The 12,638-nt window shown below is 35.9% G+C and overlaps 1 protein-coding gene across 1 annotated transcript in view; it reads right to left on the reverse strand.

Annotated features, from left to right (window-relative positions):
- RNLS (renalase, FAD dependent amine oxidase) overlaps nt 1-12,638 on the reverse strand; it is a 266,973-nt gene that overhangs the window by 86,067 nt on the left and 168,268 nt on the right. The window lies entirely within an intron of this gene.

Here is a 12,638-nt window from a genome sequence, read left to right on the forward strand (position 1 = left end):
TTTCCTTCAGAAAACAAGAATTCAAATTATTCTAGATGTTAAATTCCAGGACTCCCCCCAACTTTTTTCCCTCTTTCCCCATCACCCAAAGACTACCATTGACTTGTAAGGTAAATTTTACCTTTAGGAGAGACATCAGTTAGCAGAAGTGTACTTCTGATTATTCTGAGAAAATAAACTGAAAAATCAATGCAACAAGAACATAAATAAAAATCAACATGCTTTCCATAAACCAGAAGGATATAAATTCTTTCTAAATATAGTAATACCAAATAATTTATCCATTCTCAGTAAATTAGCCATAATAAATATTGAGACAGGTTTTTAAATCATATATTTGGAATTTGGTCCCAGAAAATATTGGACTAGTTGGACAGAATTCAAATACCTTTAGCATTCACAGTCTCAGACTGTCAAAACACCACTGGAATGGGGGGGTCTAATTGAATGAATTCTCTAGTAAACTAAAAGTTAGGCAGAGATTCTTTTTTCCTGATAATTCAAGATTCTGCATTGCTCAAGTATCATGATTATCATGAGCAATTCTCTAACAGTTCTGCTATAGGATAAAAGATGTCCGAGATATAATTGAATATGGCCAGGCCCTAGGAAATACCATATAAGATGGTGTTTTGCATCACCTTTTTGATGTTTATTTGCTTATTTTTTAAAAGATAATGCAGGGAGGATTCTGGGCAGAAACAGCACAGAAGTAATTATGTTCTATAAAAATAAAACAAGTAGGGTAGCAAAATTAAAAGCCTGCAGACAACATCTCAAACAAAATGAAGTGACAAAGTATCACACACATCCTCGTATATGGCTGGTGAAACCGGGAGAGTGCTCTGCATAATCCAATTCATAATGAGTGCAAAGCATCTGTGATTCACTAGATCTGAAGGTGATGGACCCGTCTGGGCCATATAAATTCTCAAAATTAACAAACCAAAGCTACCTAATAAGACAGAGTCTCACACTATAGAGAAAGTTCTGGGAGGAGAACCCATTGAACACACTGGAGCAAAAGGATAGAGGAAACAAAAGGGCCAGTCAAAAGTGGGATAGAGAGCAGAGGAGGCAGATCTCAGAAAGTATGAGGACATATTTTTGATCACACCTTTCAAAAGAAGGAGCTTCTCAAAATCTATTTTGCCTCACACCTCCCTTCTCAAAGTATAGGAAATCTCATTCACTGAAACTAAGCAGCAGAATAAAACTGTTCATACAACGTCATTATAAGACAAATGAGAAGAGGCAGAATAATTTCCCTACAGATGATACAAACAGGCCAGAGAGTTATATGATGGAAGTTCCAGAGGAAGAAAACCAGAGCAACGAATAGAACAAATACTAAACATAGTTTTTCTAAAAAAATATGATCAAAACTATATATTGAAAGAGTGTATCATGTCCCTGGAACAATCAACCAAGAACAGCCATTGCTGAGATATATTCTAGTAAAACTTTGGGACTTTAATCGTCTTAAAGCTAAAAGTTTCTTTAAAAAAATAAATCTTTTGAGTATCCAAACAAAAAGACCAAGTCAATTATAAAGAAAAGAAGCTCAGATTATTATCAGACTCTTTGATAGCAATATTTTATGCAGAAGACAATGGGGTATCACATTAAAACACTCAAAGGAAGAAAAATGTGAGCCACGGATTTTATAACCAGCCAAAATGATTTTCAAATAAAAAGGCCATATACAAACTGTGATGAACATTTGAGAACTCAGAAAATATTAATTACCTACACTTTTACTGAGTAATGTCTAAGAGAAGAAGGTTTAGATAAGCAATTATTGAAGAGATATTGACACAAGTAATGATGAGCAGTCCACTAGTTAATGAATTGAATGTTCCTTAGAAATAATCTAGCCAATAGACTAAAATATCACATTTTAAAAAATCTCTAATGAATTAATGGATCTTGGCAATGATCATTAATAGTCGACAAGAGCTTACCTCCTGATAGAAGAATACGATATCACTTACTAAGTGATCTTCTCTAAATATGAATCTGAGTATGATCTGAATATGATCAACCTTCTCTATCTAACCATCAATTTATAGGAAATACTGGCTTCACATGAACATGTTAAGTAACACCATGGAGAAGCATTCAGCAAAATGCAGACTGTAGAAACTATAAAGGATAAACAACCCCTGGTTTCCTCAACAAAAAAAAGGCAAGGGAGAAAAAGAAAGGATTAAAAGGAACTTAAGAGACATATAAATCCATTGCTTATATTGCAATTGCAGTTATAGTGTAAACTCTTATTTTGATCTCGATCAAACACACAAACTGTTACACATACACAGATATGAAAATTAGGGAAATATGAACATTGACTACCTATTTGATAATATTAACTAATTATTGACAGGATATTTGATATTTAGAAATTATTGTTAATATTTGTGGGTGTATTTAACTATTGTGTTTATGGTTTTAAAGAAATTCACACTGAAATACAGATAAAACAACAAGATGCCTGAGATTTCCATAAAATAATTGTGGGGGACATGGGGACCTAGATAAACAGGTATGACCACGTACTAATGATTGCTGAATCTGGATTCACTATTCTACACTCTCTACATTTATATACATTTGCAGATTTATATCATAATAATTTAAAAATAAAAGTTCAGTGGGGAGAACCTATTTGGATTAATTGAAGAGTGCTTGTAGTTTTTTTTTTTTTTCTGGCTAACTGAAACACATAAAGTCTTCCAGTATAACATAGGATAGAATTCTAGTTTGTAATGTCTATACTATTCATTAGTAACATTGTGTAATTTACAATAAAAGCAATTTTCTATTAAATTCCTTCAAATTTACAATTTCCATACCTTTCTCATTTGGCAATCTTACTTGGAAACTTTGTTAGTGTAACATAAGGCAGGTTTAAAGGCTTCAGTGAGTTGTAGAAAGGGCATGCAACCGAGAATCGTGTGACCTTGGTTTCTACCCTGCCTCTGCCCCTGGGAATCTCTGTGACCTGGCACAAACTGTTTAATCATTCTAAGTCTTAGTTTCATCATCTGTATAATGAAGGAGTTGGACTTAACCTTTTCTGCAGTTCAGACCTCTGCTATCTCTATTTTTCTTTTTTGGACATTTTATTCTGAAAAAGTATGAAAGGATTTTCCTAAAAACAGATAGGAAGGAGTTTAAAACTATTTTCTAAACCCTTAAGTCATGGGCCAAATAATATTCAAAATGGAACAGTAATTTACCCAGAGAAGGAAGCATAATTTTGAATTAGAGAAAGGGGAAAATTCAACTCAAGTTTAAAGAGAAAAATCTGAAGATCATAACAAATCCTGATCTTATCAGGAAGAAGCAAACTGGTGCTACAATGGAAAACTCAAGCTTGATAACACAAGGTACATAAGTAACGTAGTAAACAGAAACCATGAGGTAACCTGGACACTTAACTCAGCATCGCCCCAATTCCATCTAGTTTATTCTTGGGTAATTTTAGTAAAATCCAGTATACTTGGGATTATCCAAAACACAAACATACAAGTATTGAAAGGGTTACGAAATAGGCAAAGCTAAGGGAACTAGGATCAGTTGGCCCAGGGAAAAGAATGCTGGAGTAGAGGGAAGCTATAATAACAACCTTCAAAAAGGCAAAGAAATATTATCCAGATGAAGATAAGGAGCTGTTTTAGTCAGCTGGGCAGAGTCAGGGCTTATATTACAGAAGAAAGAATTATAGTTAGGTTTAGGAAAAACTTCCTGGCACCTGGGAAATTGGAAATGTTTCTTCTCTGGAGATCTTTAAGCACCGGGAAGGCGACTGACTACCTTGAGATGATTTTAGTGTAGGCTTCTTGAAGTTGTGAGGATAACTAAATGATGCATGTCTAGTGATTTACTTCCAAATCTCATAGATGTGGGTGAAAATAATTGCTTTGGTGTGGACTGCAGATACAAATCTGGCAGACATAGATCAGGCCTCATTTCCTTCTCTGATTCTTTCAATTTCCTGCTCCCTTGAACTATCATAATTGTCAACATCAAAAAGTTCTTATTTAGCTCTAGGTGCACGTGGAATATGCCAGCCCACTGCCAATAAAAGAACATAATCTCCATCCTCTTGAGTATCTAGTTCCTCTCCCCAAGAAAAAATGCAACCTAGTCATAGGGATGTAATGTACAGCACAGCACAGAGCATATAGTCAATAATATTATATTAACTTTGTATGGGGTATAATCTATGAAAATATCAAATCATTATGTTGTACATGTGAAAAAAAACTTTTGTTATAAAAATGCAACACAGAAAGGCTGGCTTATGGTTTTCATTGCTGATTTAGTTTGATTTGTGATTCTTTTTTCTACAGTTACACTCTCTTAGGTTCCTTTATGGCTGAGAGGGTAAGAAAAAGAGAGATGACTGTGTTATATATGACTGATGTGTTAGGAGAGAACAAATACTACTAGTGCAGAGGAGGAGAGGGGCATGAGAATTAAGATAATAGGTGATTGGACTTCCCTGGTGGTGCAGTGGTTGAGAGTCCGCCTGCCGATGCAGGGGACATGGGTTCGTGCCCCGGTCCGGGAGGATCCCACATGCCGTGGAGCGGCTGGGCCTGTGAGCCATGGCCGCTGAGCCTGCACGTCCGGAGCCTGTGCTCCGCAATGCGAGAAGCCACAACAGTGAGAGGCCCGTGTACCGCAAAAAAAAAAAAAAGATAATAGGTGACATCATCATAAGAGGAAAATGGAGGGAAAATAGCAGGAGTTAGTGTAAATAAATGAAGAAAGGCCAACTTTAGCTTCTTTAGTAGGTCAACAAATATTTATTAAGTGCTAGGAACAAAATGCAAATGCACAATTCTAGTCTTCATGGTGCCTACCACTGCCCTGCTACAGCTGCTGGCCTGACCAAGGGGATCATAATTATTGGGGCTAAAAAGGACAGCCATGCCCCTGCTTTGAAAGTCATTTTTAGAGCACTCTGATTTCAGTTTTAGTATTTGACTCTGTAATACAGGGAAATCTGGTTTTTTGTGGGCAAAACATGAATGACATTGGTGACCTGACTTGCAGACTTGGTTAACACACAGCATAAAATGCTTCCATCTAAGGAAATAGCTATTAGTATGAACTTTGGCTCTTCTGTCCTCTCTACTGCTTTGCTGAATTTTTTTCATACTTGCCTTTACCTCTGCCCCCTACTTCCAGTGCTAGCTCAAAAAAGATGAAAGAAGAGGCCAGCTGTTAAAGAGATGTACACATATCACATAAATGCAGTTGTTTAATGTGTTTAAACTATACCTTCAGCACCTCAGGTAAGGGTGTCTGGAAAGTGGCCAAAATACATCTTAAAAAGATAATCATGGTGACTTAGAAGGAAAAGAGTTGTTCACTTAGATGTGAAAGTTTTTCTTTTCCATTTCTTTTTTCTTTAATCTGTAAGCATTATGCAGTGAGATGAAACTTCTCCCTTTCCACATTTTAGATACTGAATAATACTGAATTTTCAATTTGGTGTTTTACATAATGTAAATTTTTTATTTGGAAAATTCTTTTTGGCTTATTGTTCAATAGTTACTTTTATAACTTTCCTTGTTCCAAAAAGGATTTGAGTTGGCTTATTGGTAAATTATTTCTTTATGAAAAGTGCGATTTGTTTTAATTGTGTGTGTGTGTGTGTGTGTGTGTGTGCACGCATGTATATGTGTGTTTTGATAATGAATTGAGGAGAAAAAACCATAGTGGAGACCCATTTCTGAAAATACAATTTAAATAAATAAAATAAAATTCAATTTACAAAAATGTTACTTTACACCAAATTGTTCAACGGTTCAAGAAATTATCTACTATGTAAAATTATTTACACATATGGTATGGATAAAAACAAGAATCTATACACAAGGTCATTTAGTCATTTGTTGAATGTTCACTGATACCACCATTTCCAATCAGAGGGATCAGGAATGACTTCTCAGTTTCAGGTATTGTTTGTGAACATTTTCAGAGTAATGCGATTAGGAAGTAATTTAATTAGCCTTATTTTCCATTTGGGATCCAAAATCAGGAAAAAGAACATGTGCAAGAACACGCATCTCAAGGCATTTGAAATGCATTTCTCCACCCTGTACCATAAGAACAAAGTTCATGTACTAATATTAGATGAATCACAATTCCTTTCTTACTTCTGCAAGAGCCATCACATATATGAATCATTAATTTCAGTTTCAAATGATTTAAATAGAGCCCAGAAAGATTTTATGAGTCATTAGAGCCTCTGACTTAGTGATTTTGTATCTCACTCTCCACTTTCTTATAAGAAATCAATTCTAGACTGCAGGCCATCTCCCCTATATCTGACAATGAATGTCACTTATGATATTCAAATGATTAAATAAAGCAAGAGTCAAATTAATCACTTACTATGCATATAAAATGCCCTTTACTTTAAGCTTCCAAACTGAAGGAACTCTGTCAGTTAGTTGTTTGAAAAATTGCTGGTGGAGTTGAAATTCATTTTTGATAACTGACAGCTTTTTGTTTTCAAAACTTTTTAGCTTTTGTTTTTTAAGAGAAATTACCTGGAAGTCTGTCAGCGCAGTAGCTCTGGGTTCTACACTCTAAAGAGCAGGCTTCACTTATTGATATTTGTCTTAATATCTACTGCCATATCAAAGGTCAGCAAACTTTTTCTGTAAAGGGACAGATCGTAAATATTTCAGACTTTATGTGCCATACAGACTCTGTTGCAAGGACTCAACTTTGACATTATAGCATGAAAGCAGTCACAGACAATACATAAATGAATGAGTGTGTCTGTGTTCCAATACGACTTTATTTGCAGAAGCAGGAGCCTGGCTGGATTTGGCCCATAAGCTGTAGTTTGCCAACTTTTGTTCTATATAATGGCAATATTCATGAAACAGTGGAGAATACAGGAAAGGTTCTATGCCAAATTTAAGGGCATAGGAGTAAAAATTCAAAGACTTTTTTCTCTTAAAATTTCTTTTTCCAGTTTTATTGGGATATAATTGGTATATAACATTGTATTAGTTTTAGGTATACAACGCAGTGATTTGATATATGTATAAATTATGAGATGATTACCACAATAAGTTTAGTTAGTATTGGTTATGTTACATAGTTATAATTTTTTTTCTTATGATAACTTTTAAAATGTACTCGCTTAGCTTCTTTCAAATATACAATAAAGTATGTCAACTACAGTCACCATGCTGTACATTCCATCCCCAGGACTTAGTTATAACTAGAAATCTGTACCTTTTGATCACCTTCACTCATTTCACCCACACCCCACCATCCACCCTAGCAACCACTAATCTGTTCTCTGTATGTATGAGTTCAGGTTTTTTAGATTCCACATATAAGTGCTCCCAATAATTTATGTATGAACATTTAATCATTGTTCCATGTTCTAGAACTTATATATACCCCTATTCATTCCTTGCTTTTGAAAAGGTAGAATTTGTTTCCTCACTGGACCATGGGGAAAATATATGTTGCACGTGTGTTTGTTGTTAGGCGGACTCTAATTCTGTTTCACACCACCTTCATCATTGATTTTACAAATCTGCCTACTTACTCCTGGTTGATGCATTTTCACATACATACTTCATACTGGCTCAAAGTCCATGCTTTGTTTTCTTTCCTTTTTTTTTTTTTTTTTCCACTTCCATTCCTGCCAAAACACTGAAACTCATTGTTTACGTAATTAGGTCAACAAACATGTATTGATCATTCTAGGTGCCAGGCCCTATGAAAAAAATGGGACACGAATACAGTCCCTCATGGAGTGCATACTCAGTTAGGAAGACAAATAAGCAAAATTAGTAGGTAAAACACAATGTATGAATTAGATAATACTGAAGCACGGCAGAGGGAGAACTAACTATCTGCTTTAGGAAAAATTTTAAAAGATGTAATGATGAGCTGAATTTGAAGAACACACAGAAGTTATCCAGGCAGAAAAGGAGGGAAAAGTCTTTCCAAGTAGAGCAAAAGTCATGTGCAAAGGCATAGAGGTGTGTGAGCATACAGAGTGCTCTGGAAACTACAGGTAGTTCAACATGGCCAAAATGAAGGGTGTGGGAGGCTGTTATGGTTAATGATGCTGGAGAGATGAACCTGGGTCACACCATGCTTAGGAGTCTGGACTTTGTTCCACTGAAGAATTTTAAGGAATGTTGTATGATCAGATTTGCATTTCAGAAAGTCTGCAAGTGAGAAATAAAATGGAATCAATGAGAGATGTAAGACAGGGGAACTGTTGAGAGGCCATTCAAATATTTCAGGGAGGAGATGAGAAGGACCTGAAGTAAGATAGTAGTAGTGCAGATGGAGGGAAGGGGAACGAAAATAGAACTCTTATGTTGATCTTATTATTCTAGTATGTACCAGGCTGATGCTTTACCTTCATGAAATCCTTACAACAATAAAATAAGGAGGATGTTGAATGAAACTACAAGCACCTCATTTTACAGACGAAGAAACTAACTTGGTTAAATAATTTGCTCAGGTTTACAAGACGACAAACATGAGATTTGCACTCCTATCTCTGTGGCTCCAAGCTCACTCTATAAAGTTTTAGGAAATACTACACCATTGACAAGAAGACCAGGGAAGGTGGGAGTTTTGACAAATAGAATGATCAATAATATCAAATGCCTCAACAGAAATTAAAAGAAGAAAGACCTGAACAACATCCAAAGGATTAGAGAGTCATGGATGACCCTAGAGAAGGGTAGTTTCCTTGGAGCAAGGAGGCTGGAGATCAGATGGCACAGGGAAGAGAGATGAATGAGGGGTGAGGTGGTATGGGAAGAACCACTCTCTCAAGACACTTAGCAATAATGAAAATAATCTTAAATATTCTATAGCTTACCAATTACTCTCTGTAGATTATACCTCAAACTGCTGAACTACTTGACATATAAAAATCTTTACCCATGCTTAGAAAGGTATCTGTTAAACAGTGGGTGCTCTCTAAGTGTCTGTGGAATGAATAAACTTTCTTCTTTACAACTGATTCTGAAGAAAAACTAGAAATATTTAAAGTCTATGTTTTGGGTTGCATGTATCTTTTTGAATTATGGTCTTCTCCAGGTATATGCCCAGCACTATTCATTGCAGCGCTATTTACAATAGCCAGGATGTGAAAGCAAGCTAAGTGTCCATCAACAGAGGAATGGATAAAGAAGATATGGTATGTATATACAATGGAATATTACTCAGCCATAAAAAGGAATGAAAAGTGCCATCTGCAGAGATGTAGATAGACCTAGAGACTGTCATACAGAGTGAAGTAGGTCAGAAAGAGAAAATCAAATATTGTATAATGTCGCTTATATGTGGAATCTAGAAAAATGGTACAGATGAACTTATTTGCAAAGTAGAAATACAGGCACAGCTGTAGAGAATAAAGTTATGGATACCAAGGGGGGGAAGGGGGTAGCATGAACTGGAAGATTGGGGTTGACATATATACACTGCTATATATAAAATAGATAACTAATGAGAACCTACTGTATAGCACAGGGAACTTTACTCAATGCTCTGTGGTGACCTAAATGGGAAGGAAATCCAAAAAAGAGGGGATATATGTATATGTATAACTGATTCACTTTGCTATACAGCAAAAACGAATACAGCATTGTAAAGCAACTATACTCCAATAAAGTTAATTTAAAAAGTAAAATAAAGTCTATATTTTGGACACAGATCTGTTGATGATGTCCAGCCCCAGAGAAGAATATTCATTCACTACGGTGTTTGAGGAATCTCTTTGGTTCCTTTAAAGGGGGGAGAAAATGTCAACTCCTGTTATTAAGAAGAAAATATAAAGCCAGATCCTTCACCTGAGGTCACATAATGTACCACAGTGGAGGTTGAAGACAAAGATCGCCTGGTTCCCATTCAAATGCTTCCAGTTACAATGCTCCCAAATCCTTCTGCTCTGGCAGTAAGTGTCTTTTTCTTTCCTTGATCTTCTTCTTCTTCTCCACTCCCCTTCACTAATCTACATATTATGTTACAGTTCTGGTAATAGCTTTTGCTGACCTGCAGTTTTTTCCTCACATACAAACTATATCTCCATTCCCAATATTGCCTGACATTCACTCACTCATTCATTCTACAAATACTAAGTATCTGTGTACCAACATTGCTTTTGGCACTGTGAAAACAGCAGTGAATGGCAGTGTGTTCCCTTCCCTCACTTTAAAATGAGCCCACGTTTAAGGTTTTCCACCTACTTGGTGTTATACTGACTTGATCTTACATCAACCTGATCTCACACCATCTCTGCTTTGTATTTATGGTCTTCTTCCAAGTAGCTGACCAAATGTTCACTGCTCTATTTGGAGCTTGGCCCAAACTCTTAAGCATCACTGAGGTGAAATGGTGGGGGGTATATTTTCCATTTAACCTTAAGGGCCTCTTCCTTCCTCTTTCAGATAGCTCCTTTCGGTGCTTCAGTGGTTTTTTTGGTTGGCAAATCAGACTCTTTTGCTTTGTCTCCAATTCTCATGTTCAGATATGTTTCAGACAATTTATCTGGTCAGATCTGACCCATTCTATTTTCTATTCCTTTTGCAGACAGTTACAAAGTTTTCCCATGTCAATATCCTCTACTCATAATTTGAGTTTAATAGGTCAGCAACTGAGAATTCTGACCTTATTTTGATCTTCTCATTTTATATTTCATAGCAAAGGAAAACAGTCTCCACAGTCACATCTATACCAAAATTAAAGATATAGAAAATACTTTCTATCTACAGAAATTAATACAAATAACATGTCATTTTCTTATTTAGGCTGATTCTATGTACACACACCTTCCACTTTAAAGAAACTGTAAGGAGTTTAGTTCTGTTAGTTTATTTTTTGATGTCTGGTTACCATGAAGCAAGTATTCTGAATCCATTTGGAAAGATACACAGAAGGCTTACAGTTGGGTCTTCTGTTAATCTAAGTTTGTCTTGAGAGACTGTATCATTACTACTCCAGGAGTGTAATAAAAAGCTTTCCATGAGCATCAGAAAAAAGGTGGTCAAAAACTCTTAGAGCTGAAGGGACATTACCCAAACACCCTAATTATCTCTTCCCCCCTGGTAACCATAAGTTCATTCTCTAAGTCTGTGAGGGTGTTTCTGTTTTATAAGTTCATTTGTACCATTTCTTTTTAGATTCCACTTATAAGCGATATCATATGATATTTCTCTTTGTCTGACTTTACACACTGCTATATTTAGAATGGACAACCAACAAGGACCTACTGTATAGTACAGGGAACTCTGCTTAATATTCTGTAACAACCTAAATGGGAAAAGAATTTTAAAAAGAATAGATACATGTATATGTATAACTGAATCACTTTTCTGTATACCTGAAACTGTCATAACACTGTTAATCAACTATACTCCAATATAAAATAAAAAGTTTAAAAAAAGAGATAAGGAAATTCAAATTGCATAATTTTACATATGAGGAAACTGAAGCTGGAAATGATGAGGTTGTTATTTAAAGACTAGTTCAGGGCATAGTTTCCACTTCTTTTCTTTGCTCTACAACTGCTTACTTCATGGGATCTTAAAATGCTATATCTACATGTGTGTGAGTGTAGATACCCCTCATCAGATTCTTGAAGAAGATTAAGGTTACTATTTGAGACTTGATTTTAGAGGTTCAGCATTGACTATGATGCCTTCTTCTGTGAAATCCTGAAATATATGTGTGCATTTTGCTTACTGTATGAACAGGAAAATTAAAAAAGCAGAAAGGCTCTTTTGAAGTTTTAGTCAAATGCAGTCACTAGCAACTTTTTGGACCTTGTTAACTCTTATTTTAATGACATATAGGGTGGGGGTTAGGAGTTGTAAGTATTGAAAAGACTCCCTTGCTCAGAAATGACCCCTCCAATCAACCTACCCATTAGGGATTCATTTAGTTAACCAAACTTATCTTTTAAATTGATTGTGATTAGCTCACCAGATTGCTTCTGTGCCTGTTAGATCTAGTGCAATGAATACATTGAAGTTTGATTTTGGGCAGGGAGGAATGCTTTTGAGAAGGGCAGGCAGAAAATCAGGCTGTGGGTGGCTAGAACTCTGGGAGAAATGGATAGAAAGGAGACTGCAAAAGTACCCCAAATCTCTAGTTTTCGAGGCTGCCTCCGACCAAAGTACCAGATGGAAAGCACACAGATAGTAGAAAGTATGTGTGAGCAGTTACTCAGATCATGCTCCGGGCATGGTTAAAAAGGCCCTACTTTCCATGGTGTTGGAAAGGCAACAGATGATCAGGGTGAAAGTTCAAGAGCATATGGGCAAATGAACCCATAATAGATGGTTTTATGAGATGGTAAAATATTTATTTCTCTTTGCCTGTTAATGATGTCAGCTCTCACCTCTCCCCAAATAAATAATCCCGGCTGGAAATAACTAGAGCTCATTATGAAGCATAGAAAGGGTATATGGCATTTGAAAGCACTGGAATTCAAGAGTGCATAGGTTGTGTTTATGTTCAAAAGATAGATTTTGACTGGATTGTCTGGATTGATGGTATATCCAAAATCTCAACCATGCCATTTATTAGATTGAGTTGATTTGTACTTTTTTGAATGGCCTTTC

Source organism: Aethalodelphis obliquidens, unplaced genomic scaffold (genome assembly GCF_003676395.1).
Source record: "Aethalodelphis obliquidens isolate GAN/ISIS:26980383/991018 unplaced genomic scaffold, ASM367639v1 scaffold11, whole genome shotgun sequence".
NCBI classification, from domain to species: Eukaryota; Metazoa; Chordata; class Mammalia; order Artiodactyla; family Delphinidae; genus Aethalodelphis; species Aethalodelphis obliquidens.